Here is an 8,977-nt window from a genome sequence, read left to right on the forward strand (position 1 = left end):
CTTCCCAAGAGCCATGTTACATTTCTGTCTAAATTAGTGTGGGGGTAAGCGGGAGTAAGCACTTGTAAGCAGTAGTAAGCAGGGATAAGCCTGTTGCATGGGGGTAAGCAATGTGCACACAGGTTATACAATATTGAAGCTAACTCTCTGTAAGCATATTTAATGGGATGTTAGCATTGCTTACCATTGCACAAACCTGTGCAAATCCGCTTTCAATTGCTTAAAAGTGCCTTAATCACTGTATAGCCAACAGCTTCTGCTCTGCCCATCAACAAAATAAACAGCCCTTGCACGTCTTGAACCCAGGACCCTATAAACTACAGTCACAGCAGTAACCAGTAAGCCATCATAGCAATACACTAGACTGTGATATCACCAAACAGATCCTCACTATAGGAAAATCAAAATTTACATGTGAAAGGAATCTATATACAGTTTTATGTTGTATAACTTACTACATAACATAAATATGTGAACTGGAATACTGCATTAAGTCCAAATGTGAGGTGTCATTGTAATAAAGTGTTGAAATTCCCCAATAAACACAAAGAACCCATACAGTGTACGTACACATGAATCATGGATGCCAAACACATATTTATTTATTTTATTTATTTATTTTACATTTGTTAACCAGGAAAGTACGAATGGATACAGGTCCATTTTCAGCGAAGGCCCGGGGAGAAAAGCTCCAAGTGTACATTACTAGTGTAATGACAGTGAAAGTATCACAGTGAATTATTACAATTATAACATGTAATGAATGATAAATCAATGCAAAACAGCAAATAGTGTGCAAATTAAAAATTAAGCAATGCTAAGCATTGCACATCCCTGCTTACTAGGTGTAAGCAATGCGTAGGCCAGCTGAATCGGTTTGCCCATTGATATACTCCTTTAAGCAATACTAACCTTAGGTAAGCAGGTTTGCCCATAACTTAGCATTTTCAAAACTGTCCAATCATGGCAAAGTGTGGGAAATTGGGCCTATTTAAACCCCACAGGCGGAAATACATCTCATAACTGGTTGCAGCTTCCTCCTGTAGGCACCATGACCAGTGGGGGTGAAGGATCACACTTCCAGGTGCAGTGCTTGGGCAGCCAGGAGTCCAAAGTCATGGCAGGACTCCTTGTTAAAGACCATGACCACAGAATGCTGCAGGGCCAGTACCAGGGTTCCCAATATAAAGTGGAAGCCTGGCACCATCTCGCCCATGACGTCACCAGTGCCACTGGCTTCCCTCAAACTGGTGAGCAGGTCAGGCATCACTATGCCGACATGAAACGGAGAAAGAGGGAGCTCTTGGATAAGTGGATCCAAGAGGCTTGACAGACGGGTGATATCCTAGCCGTGTATAAGTATCAGTCTACTACCTGTTTAATAATTGCCAGCTCATGTATATTATGGATAGGTATGGCTAAAAATTCTTCTTATGTCTTTGACAGTGTCAGATGAGCGGGCTGTGAACCGGGAAGCCCATGCCTGTAGATTGCAGAGGTTGCATTGTGAGGCAGGTTAGTAATACTCTTGCATGAACTGTCATAAAAAATAAATCTAAAATTAGTAGAAAGTTAATTGCCAGTATAAAACCTGTATTGTATATGGCATGCACTGAATAAACCAGACAAGATAGAATAAAGAGTCTCATATAGGTTGTATGTAAATAAAAGGCAAACAGCCTGTTAATAAAGGTCTAACTTTTGGACTTCTTGTGTTTACTCTGGGATCATATGGTAATGTAGCATTGCAATCTCTTAATAGTACTGTTGTATTAAGCACTGTTACCCACACTGTGCTACATAAATAAAATGTGTAGGAATGTCTGTATACGACTATTGTAATCACAAGGTCATATTGTACAACTGAGAGAAACTTAGACAGAAAACAGTGAAATGATAGACAACACAGTCCAAATAGCACATTCAACTGAGATGTAAAGTGTTGCATTTTTAGCAAACACAGCCATGGTTCAAATCCTGGGAGTGGTAGTAAGCTGTATGCAGAATCATACCCCACAACTGTACAGATATTGTCAGAAAGTCCAGATAATTGGTGTAAGTCCCCTGCCTGTCAACCTATCCCCCGGGTAAATCAGTGGGATGATCCCAGAAGTTTAGGCAACAAATAATGACATACAACTGATTGTCAGACATCATAACTGTCAAAAAAATATCCATAAGAACAAACCTGTCACTCTAGCAACTCATCAAAGTGTTATGAGAGTAATAAGCAAAGTATGTCCCAATGCCACCCCCATGTTGTGAAGCTATGACTAGAGCGTGTGCAGTAACAGAGTGAGACGTATGTGCATAATAATAATGTGGAATCTGGTAATATGTGTGACAATATTCAGGTACTGTTAAGAAACATTCCCCCCACAGGTCTGTCAGATATGAAAACTGTGCCTAGAAATAAAAGATTGAAATCCTGGACTGGTACTGTTTAGTCTGGTTTTGTATGGCAATGTTAGTGTTGTAGTATCTCTGACTAATAAGGTATTACTCATCACTGTCATCCACACAGTGCTACATAATAAAACTGTCTAGGAAACCCTGTATAAGAGTGTTGTAATTACAAGGTCAGACTGTAAAACCACTGGAGACTTATAGACAGAATTCAGAAAAAAGATACACAGCAATATCTATATAGCACACTGAACTGTGATGTATACTGTTTTATTTTAGCACACACAGCCATGGTTCAAATCCTGGGAGTGGTAGTAAGCTGTATGCAGAATCATACCCCTCGACTGTACAGATCTGTCTGGAATGTCCAGATAATTGGCCCATATCTGCTGGCTATTACCCTGTCCCCTTGGCATATCAGCGTGCTAACCTCTGACATTTAGGCAGCATTTAATGTCATATAACTGACTGTCAGGCCTGTAAATATTTGGAAAATGTCTATGAAAACAAACCTGTCATTGTACAACTCACCAAAGGTTTATGAGGGAAATAGTAAAAACATGTCCCAGTTTCACCTGCATGTTTTGAAGACATGTCCAGAGTGTGAGCAATAAGCGATGGAGAGATATGTGCATAACATCAACCTGGAATCTGGGAATATGCATTGAAACAGTCAGTGTTAACAAACAATACCTCTACAGGTATACCAGGTAAGAGGTGTATACTGCAGGTAAAACACAGTTTATGTATATAGTTGTCTACATCCATACCACTGTTCAACTTAAGGCCATAAGGTAGTGTAATAATACCTGTAAGGTACAGATCCCAGCACTGAGTAGGAACATAATGAGAACTACAGGGATATACAACTTGTTAATCGACATCTCCCCTCTACCATATCTACAAGAATAAACTAAATACACAACTCAATTGGTATGTGCACAATTAAATCTACTGTTGGGACATATGTCCTATTGTTTGATAAATACTTGAAATTTGTTCCTATGCATGTACCATGTTGAAATACTCCCACATTGGTGGCATGCAGCCATCAATGTACCTGCATGCTGTTGTAATGGCCATAGTGGTTCCATATATGCATGTGTTCTATTTGCTATGCAACTGTTCCATATCTGGTGTCTTGGGTTCATGGGAATATCTATGCATGCTGTTATACCCAATCCTGGAATGTGATGACTATTACTAACCCACATATGTTTTAAAATTGAAACACTATAGCACATTTGAGAAGGTCAGTCCCAGCGGACCCACCTCTTCCACCTCATCTGGCCATGGCACTGGGCACCAGCACATCTGGGGCCCACCCCGAGATCTCCTCATCCACTGGTCCCGCACCACCTTCAGGTGGAACCATCTCAGGGGATGGGGCTTGCCCCCTGGGAGCAGGTGCAGAAAGGATACTGTCACCCATCATCAGGTCCAGGGTCTGGTGTGTAGCGAGCTCCGTAGGAAGTTTGGAGATCTGCTATGCCAGCTTGAGGGCCATGTGGCGCAACTAGAGGGTCTGCCTGCCCCTCCTACTCAGCCCCCAGTACATCTACCTTCGGGGCCATGAAGGTGCAGTGATGACTGCCCATGGGTGGGGACCTCAGTCCCACTGTTTCCACTAGGGGGCTCATGGGCTTCTGACTTCCAAACACCCCTCCCCATCCAAGGTGTTTACCCCCCACATGTGTCATATACCACCCCTGTATGCTGTCCAGTTTGTCTTGTCTGTTTTCCTATCCAACCTACCTCCCCAAATATGTATACTATCCCTCCCCCAACATCCCACTCTCACCTTACAAAAAAAAGGCAATCTGTTCCCTCAAAAAAATCTTGCCCCATACATAGCAGTCTATTTCACACACATGTCCACTGGACACATGTAATCTGGTCTAATTGGCTTCACGACATATTATTGTTGTCTTCACCCCTCTCTCAGGGGTATGAGTGTCCAAATCTACCTCCAAAGCAGTGTATATGTACAGCTGTTGCTGTAGAAGAAATGGGCTGCTATGGTCCTTCCCTACACCCGTCCTGCACATCCCTAGCTATTTCCCCTACTGTCTTTCCTTCTTTGTGCCGCTTCTTCACCACTTTCCTATCAACCCTTTTTCTTTTCTTTTAAAGAAATTACCAAGGGGTAAGCATGAGTAAGCACTTTTAAGCAGCAGTAAGTGGGTTTAAGCCTGTTTGTGCAGGAGTAAGCAATGCCTACACAGATTAAGCAATTTATAAGCTAACTGAGTATAAGAAACAGTAACTGAAAGTTAACAGTGCTTACCTTCACTCAAACCCGCTTACAACTGCTTAAAAGTGCGATAATGGCTCTGTAACCAACAGCCCTTGTTCTGATCAGCAACAAAACAAACAGCTAAGGCAAGGCTCAAACCAAGGACCCTACACACCATAGTCAAAGTGATTTACCACTAAGCCATGGCAGATATACATAGCCCTGCTTTTTTCACAATCATATCATCCAGCACAGTCATTCAACAGTACAGGAAATGTATTTATACATGTAGAGGTATGTGTGTGTGTGTGTGTGTGTGTGTGTGTGTGTGTGTGTGTGTGTGTGTGTGTGTGTGTGTGTGTGTGTGTGTATGTATATACAGATAAATATCTATCGATATAAAAGAGAACATAAATACATATATGACCAAAGGCACCATTAATAGGGGTGAGGGGGCCTAAGCTAAGTACTTTTTGTAAGTATTGATATCACCCCTCCCCCACAGCCAAACAGATCTGCCCTGCAACACAATAACAACACTTGCAAGTCCTATACCCAGGACCCTACACAACATAGTCACACGAAGTTAACAGTAATCCATCCCACCTGTATAATATCAGGATGGTATCAATAACATATCATGCAGTAGAGTCTGGCTATCTGGCTACCACCATAAGGAATGTACAATGTGGAGGCAATTAACATACCAAAGATACGAGCGCACACACACACAGACACACACACACACACACACACACACACACACACACACACACATATATGCAGATACATATATATATATATATATATATATATATATATATATAGATATATATGTAAATACACATACAACCACATAGATATGTATAGGAAGATACATATTTACAGGGTGCACAGCATATTGAACAGCCAGTATTCCTAAAGTTGCTACCTTTTTCAAATGGACAGTGTATGAGTCACTCATACAAAAGACAATTGTTGCATGAAACATATATCCACAGAGAAGTCAAAGGCTATGACACCGCACGCAGGTTTGCATACATAAGAAATGTTTATTTGTGTACTATTACAGTTGTATATGCCATGTCATATAGCTGCTAGGTCTTTGAAATACATACTTGCTAAGTAATGCAACTCTCAAGCAGATCATTTTATATGGTAATCTGAAAGCATAACATATGTTGCTGTCCAGGCCAAGGCCTTCAAGTAGTACAACAGTAAAGAAAGACTGGGCCAGAGTATAACAATCAGTCAGCAGTAAGTAATACAGATGTATAGTTCAGCAGCCTCAAATTACACTCTGTACTCAACCCCTAGGGGGGAAAAGAATTAAGTTGCCACAATGAGGATGTATCTGTTACATAACAATACTTAACTGAAAGCATCACTATCACACTGACGAACAGAACAGTCTGTATGACAGTACGCACTAGGCTACCAATGTTTCCAAAGTGAAATGTATAAAAATGTATAGCCATACACCTTAAGGCATCTTACTATCGATATCTCTCACATGTTGTAACAGCCTAGGTTATATATGGTGCATACCCCTCCCCCATACACTAACTTACAGGGGCATATAACACTGTTACATACACTGATCTCTGAACTGCAGAAGGGCACACATGTTTTGTCCAGCTGTAGCCCACATATATATGGATCCTACCCCACATTATGTGTGGGGACCACAACAGCACTGGAATGATGGCAAGAATGGCAGCACGACATAATCACAGGCCATTACATAACAACCTCTTACTGCATATCATATGGACAAAGCCTGGTATATAGGTGGAGGACAGAGGCCGGAACACAGCCATATTTGAAATAGTGTTGTTATACACTGAGAACGTTGCTGGTGTTACAGGATAGTCTGCAACATACCCTTGGTTAGGAATATGAAGTCAGAAACACAAATGGATGTAGCCACTTACTGATAGCACTCAACACACACACACTGCCAGTGATATATCTGACACATGACCTGTGTGGTGGACAGACAAAACATAACAGGCAATCCTCTGGCCATCATGTGGATAGGCCCACAGTTGAGAGCTACGCATTCCATGCTAAACTAGTATGTGCACACAAACCATGTAAGACTGGTGCTATACAATGCAAATAACAACACTACTCACACTGTATGTAGGTCTGGAACCTTATACAAATATATAGCTGGCCTGAGTCTGCAAGTCCTCTTGTAAGAGGTATTGCTACCTGCTATCTGTAATACTGCTGCCCACACACAGGAAGGATGTCCTCCATACAGGAAAGGTAAAGGGACCATGCCCACATGATGTAAGAATTTATAGTAGTGGGTTGCCATGACAGTAGTAATTGTAAGTACTACACAGTATGCTGCATGCAGGTAGCAAGGGGTGGACACTTACTGGTGCCGAGGCCATCACCTGATCATGTGCATCACCTACAAAATCCATGCTGCAATCTATTCAAAACAGCTCAATCCATTTAGTGGAGAGAGACAGAGATAGATAGAGAGAGAGAGAGAGTGAAGGCAAAAAAAAAAAAGAAAGAAAGCAAACACAACAAACAAAACAAAAAGAAAACATCCATCCAGCCATCCGCAAAGCAAACTATCCAGAAGAGATATCATTCCCACAACAGGTATGTGAAGTATATATTCATGTAATTGAATGCCGTACTTGGTCTATAATAATGATAGATGATGTGGAATGATTTATATGTGCTGTCAGGTGTTGTTGTAATGATGTCCAGCTAAACAACTGCTATGGACAATAGTGTCCATCCCTGTTGGCAGTGGGCCATAGCAGTCAACTTAGCAGATCAGCACTGATTGACAAGATGTAAGCCATCATAGTGTGTGTTGTGTAGTGCAAGACATGTATATTAGTGTGACCAACAGCTGGTGGAGGAAGTAATGCCTTTATGATGGACACGTGGGTTCCAGAGCCCACCACTTGCAGGACAGACATCTTAACATGTAATGTAGCATGGACAAATGCCATAGGTGTGTAATAGGCTTACCTGTAATCTGTCCCTATATATGCCCCCCTAATGTTAGGCTGTGCCCACATGTGGCATCTGTCTGTGTTGCAGCAAGGCAGAACAGTGCAGCTGTGCAGGAAGGAGAGTTACAGAGAGTGTGGAACTGATGTTTGAATGCACCCCCTATATATATATATATATATATATATATATATATATATATATATATATATTATATATGTATATGTATGTGTGTATATCTATATATATATATATATATATATATATATATATATATATATATATATATATATATACATATATCATCATCATCTTCTTTCAGCTATTCCCATTAGGGGTTGCCACAGTGGAGCTTCTGTTTCCATTTCTTCCTGTCCTCTGCATCATGTCCTTTCACACCAACCACCTGCATGTCCTCTCTCACCACATCCATAAACCTTATCTTAGGCCTTCTGCTTTTCCTCTTACCTGGCAGTTCCATCCTTAGCATCCTTTTCCCAATATACCCAGCATCCCTCCTCAGCACATATCCAAACCAGCACAATCTCGCCTCTCTTGCTTTGTCTCCAAACTGTCCAACCAGAGCTGACCCTCTAATATACTGATTCCTAATCCTGTCCATCTTAGTCACACACAGTGCAAATCTTAACATCTTTAACTCTGCCACATCCAGCTCTGACTCCTGCCTTTTCATCAGTGCCACCGTCTCCAACATAGCTGGTCTCACTACCCTCTTGTAGACCTTCCCTTTCACTCTTACTGGTACCCGTCTGTCACAAATCACTCCTGACACTCTTCTCCACCCATTCCACCCTGCCTGTACTCTGTTCTTCACCTCTCTTCCACACTCACCATTACTCTGAACTGTTGATCCCAAGTACTTAAACTCATCCAACTTTACCAACTCTACTCCCTGCATCCACACCATTCCTCTACCCTCCCTCACATTTACACACATATATTCTGTTTTAGCCTTGCTGACCTTCATTCCTCTCCTCTCTAAAGCATATCTCCACCTCTCCAGGGTCTCCTCAACCTGGTCCCTACTCTCTCTACACATCACAATGTCATCTGCAAATATTATAGTCCAAGGGGCCTCCTGACTGATCTCATCTGTCAACCTGTCCATCACCACTGCAAATAAGAAAGGGCTCAGAGCTGATCCTTGATGAAATCCCACCTTCACCTTAAATGTATCTGTCACACCCACAGCAGTCCTCACCAATGTCACACTACCCTCGTACATATCCTGTACCACTCTTACATACTTCTCTGCCACTCCTGACTTCCTCATACAGTACCACAACTCCTGTCTAGGCACCCTGTCATATGCTTTCTCTAAGTCCA

The sequence above is a fragment of the Protopterus annectens genome, chromosome 9.part0, assembly GCF_019279795.1.
Source record: "Protopterus annectens isolate FY-2018-M chromosome 9.part0, PAN1.0, whole genome shotgun sequence".
NCBI lineage: Eukaryota > Metazoa > Chordata > Ceratodontiformes > Protopteridae > Protopterus > Protopterus annectens.